The 21,027-nt window shown below is 43.7% G+C and overlaps 3 non-coding genes across 3 annotated transcripts; 1 reads left to right on the top strand and 2 right to left on the bottom strand.

Moving 5' to 3' along the window:
* Positions 1-995: 995 nt before the first annotated feature.
* trnat-agu (transfer RNA threonine (anticodon AGU)) lies at positions 996-1,069 on the bottom strand. Its single transcript has one exon. It is a non-coding gene; the product is annotated as a tRNA-Thr (tRNA).
* Positions 1,070-2,632: 1,563 nt separating this feature from the next.
* Positions 2,633-2,705, bottom strand: trnav-cac (transfer RNA valine (anticodon CAC)). The gene has a single exon. It is a non-coding gene; the product is annotated as a tRNA-Val (tRNA).
* A 15,104-nt stretch (positions 2,706-17,809) lies between these two features.
* On the top strand, positions 17,810-17,891 carry trnas-aga (transfer RNA serine (anticodon AGA)). Its single transcript has one exon. It is a non-coding gene; the product is annotated as a tRNA-Ser (tRNA).
* Positions 17,892-21,027: the final 3,136 nt, after the last annotated feature.

Below are 21,027 nucleotides of genomic sequence, written 5' to 3'. Positions count from 1 at the left end.
TTCATTTCGATTTCAAAGAAAAAAAAGCATTACCTTCCAAAGCATCATAAAATTGTCCCTTCTTCCAGACTCTACTTCTCTCTTGTAGTAGTACAGTAGACCTTTCCAGGTGAGCAGATCACAGAGTCCGAAATGAGCTTCCTCCATCAAGCAAAGTACCTGAACATGACTCTGTCTTCATAAAAGCGCCCCTGTAATAAAGAAATTAAATCCGAAATCAAGAGGGCAGTTGCCTACTGAAGTTCAAGAAGTCATCAATTTTAACCTAGCAACACATTAAAGGCTGCATCTATACAAGTACGATTCTAGAAATGCTCACCAGATTACGTTTTAAGAAGGAACTGCGCCTCAGGTTCCGCCGAGATCTTAACTCGGATGGCAGGATTCAGAGTCCGGAGTGCGGACTGATGGCGCACGGAGGGTCCACATACTGTGGATCCCTCAGTGATCTTCCGCGTATTCAAACCGCCAGCATGTGACTCCCCTGTCCCCGTGACCTCATTGCTCTGCTCTCTCCTCTGTGCAGCCGAGCCCGACTCATGGTAAAGTGGAAAAAAATATGCCCTCAACGTGAGATTTACTCTGGACGAGGATAGATGTTACCTTTTTATCGTTGAATAGGATGTATGTGATGTGGCGACTAGGTTCAATTTTGTATCCTCTTTAAAAGATTAAGGACTGGGGTGAGCGTGATTTACCACCCTTTCAGCTAAGGACCCGACATGCGCACCGTTTAAGCTGCATAGACTCGGTCGATTAACTCTTCTCCATTAGCAGGGTTAAGGTTAAAGAAAAAAAACATTGCTGACTTCTTTTTTTTTTGCCAGCCGCTAGCGCTGATTAGCAAGGTTTGTATTTCATGTTTTGCAAGTTGCATCCATTTTAAGAAAAACAAGTCGCGTTAAAGACAGGAAATGAATACTTGCATTTAATTAAGTCTAGCCGTAGGCGGTTGTCCATAATGACCAGTACTGTTCGAGAAGACAGAACAAAGAAGGCACCGCTGGGATTCGGACCCAGGATCTCCTGTTTACTAGACAGGCGCTTTAACCAACTAAGCCACGGCGCCCCAGGAGTGTTGTCCTTTTGCAGCCACTTGGACACACCTTTAGAAAAACATTTTGTTAACAGGCATTCTGCCTCAGCCTAAACACCTATAGCTTGCAAAGTGCATGCTATTAGACAGGCACCTCTGCAAGACCTTAAGAGTCTCTTAAACTAGTGATAGTAAGTTGTTCCCAACGGGTGATGTTCGGCTTTCAAATCATCTCTCCGTGGAAGCGCCGAGATGCAGCTGTTTAAGGCTTAGAAGCAGCTGACTGTTTCACTACCTAGCTGATCACTGTCAGTCAGGGAGCTCAGAGGTGAAAAGCCTGTCTGAGAGACAATTCGCCGTCGATCAGTTCAATATGTTCCGTACCAGCTCGGCGCACCTGAGATCATCTTGGTAGCCGTGTAGCTCATATAGGTGAGAGCGTGTGTGTGTACCACCGTGATTGGATGCCGGCCCTTCTCAGGTCACAGTAAACCTTCTGCTCAAAAAAAGTGAGGTTTTATTTAATCTCTGACCAAGGGAAACGTTTCATTTTTTCAAAGAAATGTTTGTTAAAAAATAAAGTCATAGTTCAATGGGATTCAATCATAGACCGTGTGATATGGAAGTCAGGAACCTAACCCACAGCACCACCAGCACAGTCACGTGCTGAGTGCTGAAAAAGCACTACAGAAACATTATCGACAGACAATGTACAGCGTGTACTATTCTTGTGTTGCGGTACATGAATATAATTATATCGTTATTAATTTCTAATTTATAACTTTATTAACTTTATAAATTAACTTTATAAATTTATTAACGTTATTAATTAATTTCACGACGCACAGACAGGGCGCGGGGAGCCGCCGCCTGCAAACACAGCTCCAGGCAGGACTCCACTCCGCAGGAGCCGCAGAGCAGAGGAGATGGGGGCAGCTTAGCTCCTGTGCAGAGACCTGAGCTGCTGTTGCTGCAGACACTGTCTTTTCTGCACTCGGGGTAGGAGTGAATGTTGAGTTGCCCTTAGAAATGAAGCAGAGCACTTCAACGGCACGGGTGTGTGTGTGTGCGCCCTGGTGATTCTGGGAGACAGATTGAACCTGGGCTAAAAGAGAGGGGGCTTAGCCCTCTTCCATTTGCTAGTTCAAAGTTGTACAACCCATTTGTATCTGCTAGGCGGCGCAGTCGTCGTGCACAAAGAACGCTTTGAAAAGCGTCAAAGGCAAGTCATTCCGAGTTGGTCGTTTGTGTTTTCCGTTCAGACGCGAAATGCTGAAATGATCTCTCGGCTCCTCGGTTGTCATTTCTGCTCCTTAAAGGAATCACAGCACCCGTCGGCTTCCAGCACGGTGGTTCGGGACACAATGCCGGGGGTCGGAGAGAGCGATGTCTTCCTCGTTAGTATAGGACCTGTCACCTGTCCCCACCTGTCACGCAGGAGACCGGGGTACATCAGGACGCGCATTGAAGTGAAAGCAGGATGCGCTGCGACATGCACTGTGCAGATCCCGCCACACTAAGGGGTGAGTGGGTCTGTTCGATCACAGCGCTAGGCGAATCCCCAATCCCCTTTTGTGCGTGGCGACAAAAGAAGTCTGTTTCCGCCCGGTTTCGAACCGGGGACCTTTCGCATGTGAGGCAAACGTGATAACCACTACACTACGGAAACGGTGGTAAGATATGCCCAGCGGCCCAGTGTTGAGCTTCGCCATTGCGATTCAGCTGCTTCCAGTGCCTTTATTGGAGTGCGCTGATGGACCGTGCTCTCTCTCCAGAGACCAGCACGCCTGTCATGGACGGAGCAGGAAAGGCGCTGCCACATTCTACAGCCCTCTCCACGCAATCGACGAAATCTGGCTACTGAAGTGGAGAAAATCGCCTCTCCAGAAAGTGCAAATATCATCTTGGAGAGTATAAATCCTATTGCCGAAGGTCAGCTCTGTCTACCAGAGTGACCCTCCCACCTCCTGCAGCGATGGTCAGCTCGTCTCACACGCGAGAAGTTTTGGCTGGAAACAAGCGCCCCCTCTTCTCGCACGTTTTGCACGTTCGAGAAGGATCTTCTTCACATTCGCCCATGCAGTTCCCAGTCTTGTGGACGAGGACAAAAAGAACACACAAGGGCTCATCCAGGAGTTGAACCCAGGACCTCCCGCACCCTAAGCGAGACTCATACCCCTAAACCAATGAGCCACGGCAGCACTTTCCATTTTATTCTGTCAGCGAGCTTGAGGACGGGGGAGAGGCGTCATTCGCTCGTCCAGTCAGACCTTCATCAATAAGTCAAGAAAGCTGCAATTACACGACTGCCTTGCAGACGAAGGGCAGTGAACTGCACCCGGTAAGAGGGGAACAAGCGGCACTAGGTGACACCGAGGCATAACCCCAGCGAGGGGGGTTAGCTTGCATGGTACAGCGCTCGCTTTGCATGCGAGAGATAACGGGATCATTTCCCACGTCCTCCAGGTGTGTGCTTAGAGCTTGATGTGCCGAAAGGTGTCCTTTAGCCTGTGGTCACGCCTTGCATGGAGAGCGTCATGCAGCTGTCAATCATTTTGCAGCCACGCCCCCTCTTCATCTTCTCTCTGCCTTAAGCGTCTCCGCCACTCTCTCTTGACATTTCATGTCAGCATGTCAGAAGTCCGAGTGACGTTTTTAATGGCTGAGTGAGGGCACGATGCTGAAGCAGAGAGGCCACTTCAGCCAGAGAGACTTGTGCTAGGTGAGATCTGAAAAACGGACTCGCAACAGAAACAGACCAAAAAAGTATCGGTGAGATCAAAAGGCAAATGCAACATCCAGCAGAGGGCGTCTAAAGATTAGGGAACGGGCGACTGAAATCCATATGAGGCAAACTTTCCAGCTGTGTACTGCAGCTGGCCTCGTTGGTGTAGTTGGTAGCGCGTCAGTCTCATTGTCTGAAGGTCCTGAGTTTGATCCTCACACGGGGCAGGGCTGCTTCCTCTCTTGCTCTTTTCAAACACTTGCGGCAACTGTTCGCTCATAACCACGTCTGGAATGCGTGACCTTTACACGGGGGAGAAGCAACGCCGCATCCCTTTTCTAAAGAACATTCACATTCAGAAATAAGTCAAGAAATTTGCCATTACTTTAGCTCGCGCTGCTGTCAGCCTGCCCATGTTGCCAAAGAAAGATTCACTCGGCGTCAACATGACAGAACAGCGATCACTTGAAAACACTGTTCCACACTCCGTAAGCAAGAACTTCAGTGTTTGCAGTCACCCGATATGCCGATAGTCAAAGGAGTACAAAACATGAAGCGTCAAAAGACAAGATGAGTTGATGGAAAGAGCCTTGAATTGATGAGCACAAAAGTTCAGCTCGTACAATAGGCAACGAAGGTCCCGGCGTCATCATCGCACTTGAAAGGACTGCCTTGCAGACTAAGGGTAGTGGGAGGTTGCTGTTTTCAGATGGAGGCATTGGGATGGTGGGCCGAGATCTATTCTTCTTAAGGAATTCTTCATCGTGAAAGATCGGTCCACAGGTCATCCAAAGAACTTACAAATTTTTTGGACTCAGGGAATCACGTGCTTCCGGAAGGGAGTGAAGTGCTCAAACACATGACATGCCCCCTTGATCTCACATGCACAATTCTGCTGCAACATGCACAGCTACCGTCCACACCAGGCAGTGGGGCTTCAGCAGAATTTGCTACGCCACCTGCAATAACATATCCAGCTGCACACATATACATGGCCCCTCTGTCCTTTTCAGGATCTCAAAAAAAAGCATAGCATGGTTTTCCTGCAACCTGATTGACCGCATCTCCCTCAGAATGTGCCCCGTTGCATTCATTGCTGAAGCAGGACGGAGGCTAACGGACATGCCAGAACAGTTAGGCTCAGCGATCTCTCCAAAATATTGTGGTTGTAGTGGAAGAAATATGGTTTAAATTGTACCTTGGTATTTCAAACTCTCTCTAGAATGTTATCCTTTTCTATTTTATTTTGACAGGAACTGGCTAATGACACTAGATGAAAAGAGAAGAAAGAAAACACAACGTTTCGGCCGTGGAGCCTTCTTCAGGTGTGAGGGCTCCACGGCTGAAATGTTGTGTTTTCTTTCTTCTCTTTTAAGCATGGAATAGACCTATTACTTGTTCCTTTGCAGCCTACGCATGCTGACACAGCTCCCCACCTGAACTGCTTATGATGCCTGGTAGTTTGTGGTACTTGGGTATTGTCTTATGTTTGCTCAAACTGCATATGTGTGATTGCATATTTTTGGGTATTTTCATATGTCAATATTTAATTCACTGACATTCCTGTATGCTTGGAAGAAAGGTAGATTGGATTTGGCACAGGACGCCTGCCCATATTTGTTGATCATTGTTGGGCTGGAAAAACAACGATAAAAAGTGTATGAAAAAAGCTCTCTCCAATATTTCCCTTCTCTTCGCCATGGTTACACTGCCTGTTCTTTCCGTCTTTTGTCCTTCTACAAAGATTCCAGGGCTCTTTTTCCACCATAATATCAGAAGCCAAAAAATAACCATCTAATGTGTAAACAGCATTTGTAATGTTGGTAGCTGGAAGAGGTTAAGTATGTTTGCAAGACCTAGTTGATTACACCAGACTTACTTTGTTGTTGTCAGTTTTTTTTTTCTCTTTTAAAGGCTGTAGGTGGGGTGTGATGGACTGTACCACTATCATAGAAGATTTTTTCAGGACACATCGCAGTTCCATAGTAGAATTTATCAATAGTAGAATTCCATAGGACATTATTTACCAACATATTACCCAGTGTGAGACTCTGCCAGTAAAGCTCAGAGCATTGAGTTCTCCACTGATAAAGATGGCTGTCTGAAGTCATGAAATCCACTGCTGGGATGCCTGAGAGACAGTAATTGAATCTTGGCTGGAATTAGGCTTTCTATTAGTGTTGATCTTTGGGAATTATGTGGTAAAAAGGGAAAACTCCTTTACTTTAGTCACTTTGAATGTTCAAATGTACAGAACCTGCAAAACTAAGCAATGAAAAAAATCCATCACCACTCTCATGATAGCATAACTCATAGTCTCTGCTGTTGTGTAACAATACACACTTTCAATTTTCTTATCGCCTGTCTCCAGAGAGAATCTTGTTAGTGCTGATGACCTTGAATTAGACCTTGTTGACTCTGTAAAACAATCTTCCTCTGCTTAGAATTTCACTCAGATTGATTATGTTCTCAGATTATTCCTGGCAGGACTGAGTTTCCAGGAAATGAAAAGTGAAAGAAAAAGTACAGAAGATCAGCCCTTGAATATACAACATTGTGCAGTGAGATTGTTAAATGTATTAGCTGCTATCCCGTGCTAGAGCCTGTCGTGGTAAGCAGTGGATGACAGGATCTAGCATAGATACTAATGAAACACTGTTAATGAAAGATAAAACACTTGAGTCTTATTTTAGTTTTCCATTTCCCTTTCATTTGTGATGTACTGTACAACAGGCCACAGAACATGCACAAAAACAGATATGCACACATTCACACCAGGCAATGACAGTCTGCCCAGTCAGAATCTGAGCTGAGGTATCAGAATTCTGAATTCCCTGAATTCTGTCATGGATCATCCACAATAAGGGCAATGTTTGAACACGAGGATCCCCAGGAGAGAGCCTAGTAACACAAATCTTGGAGCAAAAGCAGATGATTAACTTCATAGTTTGTGTGGTTGAGCCAAAGTTGAGCATGAGGATATGTGAGTCACCATTCTTAGAAATGGATCCAACTTCAGACAGGCGTCAAAAGTAAGAGTATACAGTGCTGGGGCAATGACACTTCAATGATCAGAAGGATAACAAGAGTTTTAATGCATTGAAATTGATTTTCTGGTGATGCACACTGTCATGGAACTATTAATTTTTTAAGGATCACTTACTGACGTCAGACAGCTGCCAATTCTCCAGACTGGAAGGATGAACAGTTTATCCCCCTAGGTACCATATTTCCATATTTCGAAGCATTGGAATAATACATGTCATACAGCAACATAAAAACAGGAAGACAAGTATCACAGCCCCTATAATCGGTGTTAGTAACTTAAAAGAAAAACATTCCCCCTGGCCCAAACAGTGATTCTAACCAGGAGAGAAAAGCCAGTGTATCTTTTATGCCTCTCTCTTTATTCACCTTGTCTTTTAGTTCTTTCAAATGCTGAATAGCGAGCGTAATATTTCCGTAATCATCGTCATTAGCTGGAATATATGTACAACAGGAGTCTCCTACTAAAGCATAGACTCCTCCAGATGCTGCATTTTGAAGGTCCAGCACGAACCTGTTCTGAAGTACCATTAATCTAACTCCCCTTAATTCTTGTTTGATAGCGTCTAAGCCTTCTAACGTGATATTAATAAAAGAGTACATTTCATAAAAAGTCGCATGGGTGAGGCTGTAGAATGAGGCATTAAAGCACATATATAACAAGATGCATTAAATTTCTTTAACTTTACAGCATGATTTATAAATTTATACCACAAATTACTCATATCCCCCTCATTATCAGTTTCATTCAGCCAGTTTGTATACAAAGAGGCTTCGTGTTTAGATTCTTCCTCTTTTGGGGTGGTGACAGGCTTCTACATAAAAAGGAAAAAGGCTGTGCACATCAGTCCCACGCAGGTTATCCCCATCTGTCCTTGTGGAGACATCACTCCTGCGCTTTGCTCAGTTCGTTTGTGACCTTTTTACAGTGGGAAGCATGAATCCAGGGCACCATTTCTGTGACCTTCACAGCAGTGGCAGTGGTCAGCAGCACCTGGTACAGCCCCCTCCACCTGAGTGAACACCATTTCTTTTTCCTGAAGTCTTTCACCAGAATCCAGTCTCCTTATTCACTCATTAGTTCTTACAGCACAGGTAAATCCCTGTGGGCTGGAGCCCAGCATAATCTTAGGCTTTTTTGGTCAACATTGGTCAACAGATTGGTCAACAACTGGGTAATAACTCTTAGAAAAATCTACACATTGTTCCCCTGCCTCAGCTGTGACGTTTTGCAGAACAATTCTAGCTGAAGTTGTAAAATTTCTCTTTGTTCCGTTCCTGCAAAACATCTTATTATGAGCAAACAAACCACAATAATCATTTCCATCTAGGGGAATCACTCCCAAGGGTAACCCCCCTTAAAGCTATATTGTTCTACCCATCAGGTTCTGCCACTAGATAAGAGAACCTTTCCCATGAAATCATTTTTTGACCTTCATGATCCCTTCAGGGTGTACAATTAGCACAGAAGCAGCAGCTTTAGTCCACATGTTTTTCAAACAGGATATTAACGATATGATCATAACGAATAATACCAGACCCACAAATATGTATTGAACCAGAGACCCTCTCCATGTTCCTAGCACAGACTGTAGCCATGTACCAATGCCCCAATCATCTGGATTATAATTATGATATATATTTTTCTTCATCATAGATGTGCTTTGCTAAGTCCTAGCAACCTACAATACTACAATAGAGAATTAGCAAATTCAACAATCCATTCCTCCAGCTAAATTCATCCCTCCAGGAAGTTTCATTGATTGGCCCGTGATGATATCAAACAGGCTGTTACACAGTTCTGTTTGATCCAGCCCGCATCCCATGGCGTTCCTTCAGTCTGATGTCTAGTCGATCTTTCAGAGATCTGTTCCTTCATTCCACTGTTCCAGCAGACTGAGGGTGATCTCAGTCCATCTCACTCCGAACAATGCAGCCACAGCCTGACACACCTTCCCTGTGAAGTGTGTTCCTTGATCATAATACAAGGGGCAGGGCAGTGCCCACCGAGGGCTTATCTCTGTTATCAAGTGTTTGGTAGACACAGAGGCAGTGGCAGCAACCCACCAGGAAAACAGATTATAAGAGCCCAGGTTTCCCTTTACAATTTTCAATTTCCCAGGTTTGAAAGGTTCCTCAGTAGCAGGCCTTTTGAGCTGTTGCACCCGCACCTGAACTGTAGTTGAGTTCCTTTGATAAACATTACATCCAGATACCACATAAGTGGTTACGGCTTCAAACCCGGTTCTCACCCAGTTTTGGGTAACCGGCACACCATTTGACTCCCACCTGGGTGTCCAACAGAGTGCATTTGTCGGGCTATAAAGGGCATTAGGCTGTGAGGGCATGCAGGGCGTCTGGTGTGCTGTCAGCTCCACACCCCATCATCATGCAGCCCCACAATCTTTTCTAACCATGTCCATTTCTCTGCTTCACAGAGGTCTCAGACTACTGTTCTACAAGTATTGCTCACCTGACAGTTGCATCTGCAAAGTTGTTCCCTCGAGTTACTGGAAACATTTCTTTATTATGTGATTTACACATTACCACAGCTACTTCAGTCAGTAGCTGCAAAGCTTCTAACAGTTCAGAGATAAACCCAGCATTCTTAACTGGAGTCCCTGCTGTGTTGAGAAAATCCCTATTCCTCCACCACCATCCAAAATTGTGGCATGCACCAAATGTATATATAGAGTCTATATACATATGCAGCCATTCAAAACAAGCGGGGTACGCTGCGGTATAACACGGTGGGCGTGTCGCAGTATACCGCATCATACCGGACGCAAATTAGATTATGTTAATAGTATCCGGAATCACCTTGTAAAATCGCCAGGTGGAGCTAATAAAGGTTAACCTCTCCTGTACAGCATTTGAGCTGTCACCAGAAAACGTCAGTTTTGAATCCTGATCACTGCTGAGGGACAATCTTTATTCAATTAAGAATTTAAGGTGTATACTCTTTAGACTTTAAATTTAAACAGTGTATTACAGCATGTTAATCATTAAACATTAAAAAGGCGGTATATTTTATAAAAGCAAGATTGTTCTGTTGGACAAAAGTACACAACCTACCACCTTTATCATAAATATTTTAATTATGCAGGAATATTTTATGCATCAAAGTCTTTACTGAAGATATTACTAAGAGTATTAATAATGAATGACCTTGGACAAGCTGTAAGCTCAAAGTATTACCCTGGTCCACATTCTTTGTAACCGTCTTTGTAAACGAAAATAGTTTATTTTTTCATTGACAAAAAGTAACACCACAGCATTTAGTTGATCCGATCACGCATTCATTTCTAATCATACAATGTAATTCTTGAGAATCTCCGATTCACCATGCCTTTCACATGCTCATAAACGATTTTAATTTAGGAATATAAACATATTAATGTATGTAAACTGTACTGTATATTGCTGGTCTTGGTAGTTTAAAGAAAAAATACACACCAGTATTCCATTTCTCCCTAAACATTTTAAGCATCAAAGTCTTACATGTTGTTATTTGGGAAACATTTTTACGTGCTCCTTCTGACCATATTAGGATTATATACTTTGTGAAAAGTGATAGTATTTAACCTTTTCTGTGAATTCGCTTGTTATCTAACAAATGCATACTTTTAGAATTTGATTAACAGGGAATATAATATGGAATTGCGTATCTAAACAACTTAATAATGATATAATTATAATAATGTACTGTCTGGCGGAATAAACTGAAGAGGTTAGTTAATGCGACACGGAATTATTAAGAATTATCACCTCTTTTTACACTTGAGAACAAATGAGAACATTCCACTCAGTGGGATGTTATCTCAAGCACCTGCTAATTCGTTTTACACCACTGGACGACAGGAGAATGTGACTGTACTGTATCTGTACAGAATGTATCTTTCAATCAATACAGTAATTGATTAAAATCGCAATCGTGCGTTTAATTAAATGCCTTTTTTGATTCACAATCTGAAAATGAAAACAGCGGTAAAGTCACCTTGAATTTAAAAAAAACGATTTTGGCACGCCTGTAGCATTTTCACGAAACCTCCTAAAGTTATGAGAACACTTGCTTTGTGTATAAAGTACATTGTGAATGTTTTCACAGCCTTCACTTTGTTGTTTTTATGCCATTTTTTTGACCACACACAAATATTCCTATGTCCGTATCTTCGCAAGGGAATCAGTGCGAATTTTAATACTAATTAAATGACCACGGGCACTTTCCACCCCCGCTACATTCTCAGAGTAGAACAGACTAACCTTCTAATGAAAGACGGTCCACCTCCCACGGACAGGAAAAGTGCCCACAGGCACTTAAACTTAATATGGTCAGTAACAGTAAAGAGTAACATGGTCAGAATGTTTAGGGAGAAAGTGGAATACTGGTCTGTATTTTATCTTTAAACTACCAATACTAGCCATATACAGTCTGTAATGTAGGGATTTCTATATGTCTTTATTTAGTGGTTACATTAGTGAAAAGGCTAAACTTTTAGCTTCACGCGTACGTATGGTGTACATGTTTGTTTTGGGTTTTGCTTGTTCACATATCTCCCCTTTTTATAAAACAACGTGGTTGAAAACTGTTCCAGAGACACTGTTGTTTCATCAGTTAAAAGTACATCATGAAATGCCTCTCCCTGTTCAATCTACTGTTAAAAAGAAAAGGAGCATAAAGCGTCTGATGGTCATAAACGATATTCATTTAGGAACAGCATCAGAGATATGTTTTTAACTGCACTGCATCGGAGAGAATACCATAGTGTGTTTTTTTTTTTTACTCCCTGGCGGAAATTGGCTTCCATAAGAATCAATATGGCTCAGAGATTAAATAAAACTTCACTCGCACCAAACAAATGTATATTTCTAATCACAACATGATCGAATTTAAGTCATTTTAATAACAATGAATAGTCACCTATGCGTTACAATATAAACATTTATATTGATTTAAATCGCGTTTAAATCGCCGTTATTTAAAACCCATAAATAAAGCTGATACTGTTTAGACTTTTAATTATTTAAAACTGTATTACAGCAGCACAATGCACAATGCAACGTAAATCGCTATCTTTGTCTTCTGTGTAATAATGTTCACCTCTCTGTCCAGCAAATTAACAATAGTAATAATAATGAACTTTATTGTATATGGCGCCTTTAAAGGTGGCTCCTCAAAGCACTTTACAGGTTAAAAACAATAACAACAATACTGTTTGACTGGGCAAACGATTTTTTTTTTAAGAACTACAAAATGAGATATAATGATGTGTTCCGGTTTAGACATAAACGAAGAGCATAACACGTGGGCGGCGTAGCGGTCGGCTCTGGCTTTCCCATCTACTGTATACCGATACGCTGCATACAACCCCCCTCTCTGCGGGAGTTCTGGCTGTGGCGAATTAAACCGGTTTCACAAGTATTTTCAAAGTAGAAGGGGGCGAGATTTCCAGCAAAAGACACCTCCCCCCCTCAAAAACCAAGGAAGTACAGTACTTACTAGTTAAGAAAGCTAGACTCCTCAATGAAATCGCTTTAACATGCTAATGCTTTGGTGTAACAGTCCGGGCGTGGCCAGCTTCTAATGTCAACCTGACTATGGCGAAAGGAACCCTCCTTTCATTGGAAGACTATGAACATATTCTAGCCATAAATGAATTAATAGCAAACATGGTTTACATAAAATACATTTTTCCAAGAAAGTTTAGCCTTTGTTACTAATGAAACCACAAAATAAAGACATAAATATAGAAATCTTAATATTTTTAAAATACATGACTTTGCTAAAATTTATTTGAAAATAAAAACGATTACAAACGCCAGCGGATAGAGAGAACAGGGGAGGGATGTTGGTTTTGCATAAGGGGTGGGGCTATAGAAATGAGGTCTATTTGAGAATGTGGAGTTACATGTTCTGGCTGTTGGTGAATTATCGTTGTTGAGTATGGCGTGTTGAGGTATTGATTTTGTGTAATGCTTTATGTTGAAAATTTAGGTGGATTTTGTTTATAATAACGAGGATAAACTGGGATGGGAGGAGGATTTGGTTTTGCATAAGGGGCGGGAATATGATAATTTGAGGAATTTGAGAGAGATTCACAGAGATTCCCTCTGCTGTGACCCAGGGAACCTGCAGTCAGGTAACATTATTTCTCACAACTACCAGGTAGTGAGTGAGATTGACCTGATTGTTCCTGCCTCAACGGCAGGGTTGCCAATACACCCAGTCCCCCAGAAGGGACAGGGAATGAAAGCCAAGCCGGTTTTCTTACAGCCACCAGCTCAGTTTGTCAGTCTGAGTCTGACCAACAGTGGTTCAGCCAGACTGGAGCTGGATGGGCAAGCCACCCGACTGTTAGTGCAGAACATGGAAAAGGGGGGTGTCAGAATCCCCGCCTGCACTGACATGGGCCTGGTGGGTGATGGTGAGTTCGAAGACAGTGAACTAGCTATCCCAGTGCTGGGGCAGCTCCCTGAACCCCTAGAGAGGGAAGGGGGGAGCGAGCAGGTGTCCTACACCCACGTCCAGCGAACGATTGTAAACATGCCGATAGAGGGATTCCTCAATCAGGAAGTGTGCAGGGTGGACCTGAACAGTGAGAATGGAGTAACAATCCCAGATCCCTCAGGTGCTCCAGATAACCACTAAGCCAAGGGTCAGGCATGCTCCACCGCTGCACCACCCCCTGCAGGGTTCCTAGAGCACAGGCATGAACAAATCGAAAAAGCAGATGTCCTGGAAATGGAGGAGCAGCATCAGCAGCTGCGTCAGATCTCCTCAGATTTCCAGGATGTTGGTGCCCAAGATGCCACATGGCATACTGAGAAAGAGACCATGTACATGCTGCGCCAGCTTAGAAAGGGGACAGTCACTCAGAAGGAGATGACTGGGATCAGCCACCCGAAAAGACTTTTGGGAGGACTGATTGCTGCCGCCACTGTTGTGTGTTTGCTATTTCTGGTAGGTTTGTGTGCTACTGGCACTCTCACCCTGACTGCCCCAAGAAGGCAGGTGTCAGAGGTGCCAGAGGGTAGTGACAGACTGTATCAACAGCAGCAAAAGTTGGAAAGCTTAGGGAAAACCCTACAGGCAACTTCCTATGCAACAGGGTTGAATCTTATCCCCCACCTAGTGGACATGATTGTTGGTGTTATACAGTGGGTTTATGCTTGTGTGCAACAGGCCAGAATGTTGACACAAGACCTGTTAAGGGAGCTTAGTGCCACTGTAGCCAGTCTAGCCATAGCACAAATCCTAACCCACTTGATTTCACTCTTCTCAGTAGAGGAGTATGTGACATTAAACCCATTGCTCATAGCTCACCCAGAAGGCAATCCAAGATTGAATTCGGTTCCAAATCTTGAGATGGGTATGGCTACCAAAGCTATCCATTGGCTGTGTCTAACTGATCCACCAATGAAGGGTGTAAAGCTACTAACGAGCAGAGGGAGGTTAATGAACCCCATGAAGAGCAGGTGGGAAGTAAATGGCTGGTCAGCACACCACATTTAACTGTCACTATAACTTGTGACAGGCATGATACAGCTACCACAATGCAGCTACCTAACCAACAGTTTCCTGCAAGTTCCCAAGGAGGCCATAGTACAGCATGGTAACTTAACACTGTACGGTGTGCAACCAGACAACATAAGACCAAACTTGAGGTCGTGGATGCCTTCAGGTGCCACACTATTGAATTGGATAGAAATCCAAGAAACAGTAAGCCCTGAAGATGTACAGGTAGTTAGTTTGCTTTAATGGAACAAACCTCCAAACCACCCTGGCAGGTGCCCAACACAGGTGTCATGGTTCATCAGGGGGGCTGGGAACAGGAACCGGTGTTATTGTAACACTGGTGCTGGGAAGCTGGATCATGACTGATAATGTACTCTGAATGCTGTACTCTTACATCAAGATGTACTCCGGGTAGCACGAATGAGTCAAAGGTAGCATTTCAAAAGAAAGGAAGTTACCTCTTCCCCAAATATCTGCCTACAGAGGTATCAGATACTGACAGTGAACTTCCTGATTTGTAATGCCTAGACTGAGATGATGTCTCCTACCTTGTTTATACATACTCCAGATGTTATTCATCCTGTTTGTTCCCAATGCTGGTTCCGGTATGAATTCTCGAGGAGTAATGTGGACATTTAAGGTTAATGTTCTAATGACAAGGGACATCACTTAACTCTGTTTTGTTTTGAAGGCAACAACGCCTCAGGACCTCGTGACCTTCAAAAAGGGGGGATATGTAGAGGCAATGCTTGTTAATAAGACAGAATTAAGTGTTGCTGTGCTTTCCCAAATGAGGCCCCATCTCTCTCTTCATCTCTGTGGCTGCACCACAGAGAAACTATTCATGCAGGCTGATTTAAAGATGTTTTCTTTTGATAAGGGACAGCTCCCAAATGGGGATGCACTTAGCTGAGCCTGGCTATCATGATCAATGGTCATCCATTGGCGCCTATCTGTCTAGGGAGTGCCAGATGGACATCTGGATTGCATTCCTAGGTGTCAGGAGTAAGTGACTCATATCTCACCTTGATCAACCAGTCAGGGATTGGTAGGGCCATGTAACCCATGTGGGACTCTGATGCCCATTAAACTTTCAGCCAATGACAAGCTGAAGTTCCTCCAGGTAAAAACAGGCAACAGAGAGCCTGGAGAAGGAGAACTAGTAGGACTATTCCAGTAGGAGAATTCTAAGGAGAATTCCAGGGGTGCAAGACAAATCCATGGCAGGACGGCCCAGGAGCAGAAGGCTCCCAAGGGCAGGACATTCTCACAGCGCGCCTCTTGACCATCCTGAGACTCAGCCCGGACAACCACGGAACGGCCAGTGCGTCTGAGTGCCAGTACTTTCCTCTGTTCTAAAAGTCGAGAGCGGAGGTTGCCACGAGTAACCAGAGGATCCACCCGAGGTTAGCATCAGCAGCAAACCTTGTGAACAGGTCAGAACTGTGGACAGCTGAATCACTATTCAGAACAAGCGCTTCATCAGGAACGAATCGGTCCTCTTCCTGACCTGCTGGGACCCACAGTCATCTTTTCTCCTGTGCACAAACTTTGCTAGTTAAAGCCAACACTAACTAGCCGGTCAGTGAGCATCAGCAGCGCACCGTCGCAAGCAGCACAGCACAGCCTGGCACCTAGCCAGAGAGTGCGGATTGGACAGCAACAGCCTGCAACTGTTCCTTTGTGCCCACAGGAGATCTGAATCCCGAGAGATTGGATGAGTATTCAACTTCACTGCATTACAGCTCGAGAATTCCATTGTTATCCCAACCAGTTGATATCAGTTTAATTCCTAAGAGTTATGTACTTGTTTTGAGTATCTAATGTAGAAGTTGTAATCAAGTTCAATTATGAAACGGTCTAGATGAATGATATACTGAACGTATGTCCTCTTGATATATGTAACTCTTTGTAACTGAATGAATATATACCTTTTGTATTCTGATAACCCTCTCGATAAGATCTGTTAGGTTTACATGCATATTCTATGTATTAATAAATGTATCCTCGTGTATTAGTACCTGTGTGTGTGCGTTGTTTGAGTTATATCGCATAGTTGGATTCTAAAGCCATTAAAATAATTATTTTTGTGACTTACACAAAAATAATTTTTGGCTACAATTAATAATTGTCCCCGTAAATGTCCAAACTCTACAGAACTGGTGCCTCGTGAGAGCACACTACACCAGCTTCCGCGGGCTTGCAATACAATCGGCGAAAGCGAAAGCGAGAGCAAGGTGTTTAAAGACAGATTTTGTCGTGGTGACATCATGGTAGAAAGAAACGAACTTGTTACGTCTCAACAGAAACGCTCTTTAGCTCTTTCGGCTTTATGCAGAGAACAGCGTCTGTCGAGATCACTTTTGAGTCAGCGGGAAACGCCCTGTGCTGTCAGTTTGATTTCATATTGCTCGTAGCGGCGCCCGGCTTTTGTCTGTCAAACGTTAGGTTGTGCTCCTTCATGCTGCATCGTCGGCATGAGTGGAGCTTTTTAAACGTCTGTACTTACTGCGCCCCATAAGAAATCGTTTGTCCCCGTTCAAAAGAGATTGTGCGATGTCCTGCAGGGTTCGCAAAGCAAACCTTTGACAGTTTGAAAAGAGGAATTTATTCTGCTTCCTGTGCGTGCAGTAGTTACAAAGTTGAACGTCTTTACACGATCTGCTGCAGTTTTCAGTGGGCGGGCTTTGTCAGATGGCTTGGAAAAACGCACTGTGTTTCGGCTCGGGAAACATCATGAGCAGCTATACTGTGTATAGCTGACTTTTAACGCATACAGAATTCATTAGAAATCATTGATTTCTCCAATTAACAAGGGTCCCTTAAAGGATGAGTCAAAGTAACGTTTAATCAGATTAGTTTCCTTAGAGCTGGTTCAGAGTTTGCTCAAGAGTGTACCTTTCACAGATGCGCAAAGAAGAATGTTGGGGGTGCACGCTTCAAGGCGCCTTACAGCTATAGGGAGCGATTCGAGATGATTCGTGGCGTGTGCTCGTTCCCATATACCGTACGCCCCGGGGTGCAGTGCTAAGATGACGTACAATACCGCTTGGGCACGTAACGGCGTTATATGCAAGTGCGGGACGTGAGGGTTTTCGTTTGTTCGTTTTGTTTTGCTCTGCTTTGCTTTGTTTTGCTTTCCATCGCGTTGGTAAGAGCGTAAATAAAAAGGCGATTCCTGCGTCTACCACTAATGTAAGAGCTATTTCAAGTGCGACGTGGTGCGGCTTTTCAAATGCTTGTGGGCATTTCTCTGTTGTTGATTCTTTTTTTGTGTGTAACAAAGTGGCATTTTCATGTCCGGACGGGGAGACTTTATCATTCCGACATGAAGCCACCCTTAAGTCCTCTGAGGCGTGTCTGTCTGCAAGGCTTGTATTTTGGAAATGTTTTTTTGAAACGGAGAACGACTTTGAAATAGGCTTCCGCCGGCGCCTCGCGATCCAGGTAAGATTGTATCAAAAACGCAGCCGCGGCGGGGCTTTCTGTAGTCGTGGCCGAGTGGTTAAGGCGATGGACTAGAAATCAATTGGGGTCTCCCCGCGCAGGTTCGAATCCTGCCGACTACGTTGTCCACCTCCTGTCGTTGTGTTCCGGCGCAAGCAAAGAAACGTGCCTCTTTGCTGTTCCTGGTGGTTTTAAAACGCCAAATCGCTTGTACCCGCTGCCTTAGAAATAAATTCTTCAGCGTCTGCGAATGGCATTTTGCAGCTGGAAGCAGATGTCGACGCTTTTTGCACAGAGCACCAAAAAAGCGTCTTTTTTGAAGGCCCAGGCACTGAGCATTGGTGGTTCAGTGGTCGAATTCTTGCCTGCCCCGCTGGAGGCTCGGGTTCGATTCCCGGCCAATGCAGTGGCTTTTGCAGCGAGCGGCTCCATCACTTGCATCCCCTTGCAACTCGCAACTGAAAACCCACTGAAGCTAAGCAGGTGTGAGCCAGGTCAGTACCCGGATGAGGGTGAGCTACAGGGAAAAACAAAGCTTCCAGCTGGAAGCGGTGTTAATGGTGCCGGCGGGGGGGCGCTCACCCTGAGGTCTGTGCGGGTCCTAATGCCCCAGTATAGTGACGGATATGCTGTGTTGTAAAAGGGCGCTGTCTTTTGGATGAGATGTAAAACCGAGGTCACAGCGCTCTGTGGTCATTAAAAATGACCACCAAAACCTTTGACAAAAGCTCTTGGTAATTGATGGTCTTCAATAATGCTTCTCCTTTAGGTACATTTTAAATCAGCTGAAAAATGCTGTGAAATGGGGGGGCACTTCAGGCCAGTGTAGGATTTGGGTTACAAGAACCATGAAACTGCACGAGAAAGCCCGTACACTGAATTAAACGGCTTTCTATTCAAAGGAGGGCAAAAGAAATTCCCTGAGTTTGATTTTTTGCAGCACAGAGAGGAGCACTGTCGTGAGGCCGGTTAGCTCAGTTGGTTAGAGCGTGGTGCTAATAACGCCTAATCGTACGGGCCAGGTCCTTTTCTCCTTTCTTACCAAAGCTGTTAGGTTCCTTTCCGTGGTGAGATGGGTTGTCATGCAACACTGCCACATAGTGCCGACAGACAAGAGTGTTGCGGGAGAAGAGAAAAGTGTTTGAAGATTTAAGAGTGTCTTAGGTGGAGCCAAAATCAAGTGTCACAAATGAAAGTGGTTGGATTTCCAATGTTTAATATGGTAAAAATAAGCAGAAGTTATCTGCCGGTCCGGCACAGTCTGCCATGCTTTTGTCATATACTGTAAAGTGGTGTCGAACTGGGTGTCGAACTGGAGCCTCACCATTTGCATATGTGAGGCTCCAGTTATACATCGAGTGTCACATTAAATGACAAAAATGAAGAGAGTTAAAGCAGCTGGAGAGGTTTTCTTACAACTTTTGAGCTGACACAGTTTTGGAAAATGTTTCCTTCACGCTGCACTGTACAATATAGGCAGCCAAGAGTCTCCAAAACAAAACAGAATTGACAGATAGGAGAAAATTCCCACTCGTCCTGAAGTTCCCAAAATCCAGCACTGAGCGTAAACAAAGTGTCTAAGTAGCGTGGGAACACTAACCCTAGCTGGAGTTTGAGCAAACCAGCACTGAGCGTAAAAAGATGAGTCAAAGTAACGTCTAATCGGATTAGTTTCCTTAGAGCTGGTTCAGAGTTTGCTCAAGAGTTTACCTTTCACAGATGCGCAAAGAAGAATGTTGGGGGTGCACGCTTCAAGGCACCTTACAGCTGTAGAGACTGATTCGAGACGATTCATGGCGTGTGCTCGTTCCCATATACCGTACGCCCCGGGGTGCAGTGCTAGGATGACGTACAATACCGCTTGGGCACGTAACGGCGTTACAGATGCAGCCATTCAAAATGGGTGAGGTATTTCGCGGCATACCCCGGTGGGCGTGTCACAGTATCACGCGGTATCACGCATTTCACGTGTGTCACGTGACTAACTATCCGGCGTCGCCTTGTAAAACCGCCAGGGGGAGCTTAACCTCTCATGTACAGCATTTGAGCCTTTAATTTTGAACTGTGTATTACAGCATGTTAATCATCAGTCATTAAAATGTTGGTATATATTATGAAAGCAAGATTGCTCAGTTGGACAGAAGTACACAACCTACCTTTATCAGAAATATTTATGCATCAAAGCCTTTACTGAAGATATTACTAATAGTATTAATAATGGATGACTTTGGACAAGCTGTATACTCAAAGTATAATTTCTTTAGCACATTTGTACAAGCACTTGGAATCTGTCCAAGCCATACTTTGTCAGGCATTTTGTTTTACTTCAACGGGGCATAAAAACTTCCTTGCTTTTAACAGGGCATTTCATAATTTCTAGCTACGAAAATGATTTAAAATGCGACACCTATCATTCAACTAGAGCTTAAAATATCACAAGGAAAAATACACACCGGTATTCCATTTCTCCCTAAACATTGTAAGCTTCGAAGTCTTTAACTAACGTGATACCGGAGTCAACAAGCATACTTTTAGAATTTGATTAAAAGGGAATATAATATGGAATCGCGTATCTAAAGAATTTAATAACGGTATGATTATATCCGTGTACTGCGGCAGGACTGTGTAAGGCTGTTTCGCCTACTTGAACATGCAAGCTGTCTTGTAGCCTACTGGTCTAGGTGCGTGACTTCCAACTGGTAGGTTGTGTGTTCGAATCCAGCTGGTGCTGGACTTTTATTTTAACAAACATTTCTTCGAAAAAATAGGTAAGCGATATTATGGACAATCAATTGACTTTTATATTTCAAAATATCGCAACATGATCGATATTTGCGATATTTTGAATATATCTTCCCTTCTGACAGTGGTTCCTGCTTCTATTGTGTGTGTGTGTGCAACAGTAAATTTTTATAGAGAAATGGAGGCGGGACAGTATGCGTTACAATATAAACATTTATATTGATTTAAATCGTGTTCTGATTTAAATCGCAAACGCGTGTTTAATTATGTGTTTTTTAATCATGATCAGGCTAATGCATTTCTACATTTTCTGTATGAACCAGCTTAGAGGTTCATACAGAAAGACAGCTTGTGTTTAAATTGAGTGTAAGGTAATTTATGCTTCTAAAGTCATGGTCAGTATTGTTGTACTGTGCTGTACTGTGTCACATTATTTTATAGCGTTTTTATTGCGTTATTAAATCCGGTGGCGCTGTGTTAGTTTCCTGACTCACATTATTTAAACTGCGACACTGA

The sequence above is a fragment of the Lepisosteus platostomus genome, chromosome 22, assembly GCF_059453375.1.
Source record: "Lepisosteus platostomus isolate fLepPlt1 chromosome 22, fLepPlt1.hap1, whole genome shotgun sequence".
Taxonomy (NCBI): Eukaryota; Metazoa; Chordata; class Actinopteri; order Semionotiformes; family Lepisosteidae; genus Lepisosteus; species Lepisosteus platostomus.
The sequence above is the reverse complement of the archived record's forward strand: the minus strand, read 5'-3'. Positions and strand labels throughout refer to the sequence as shown.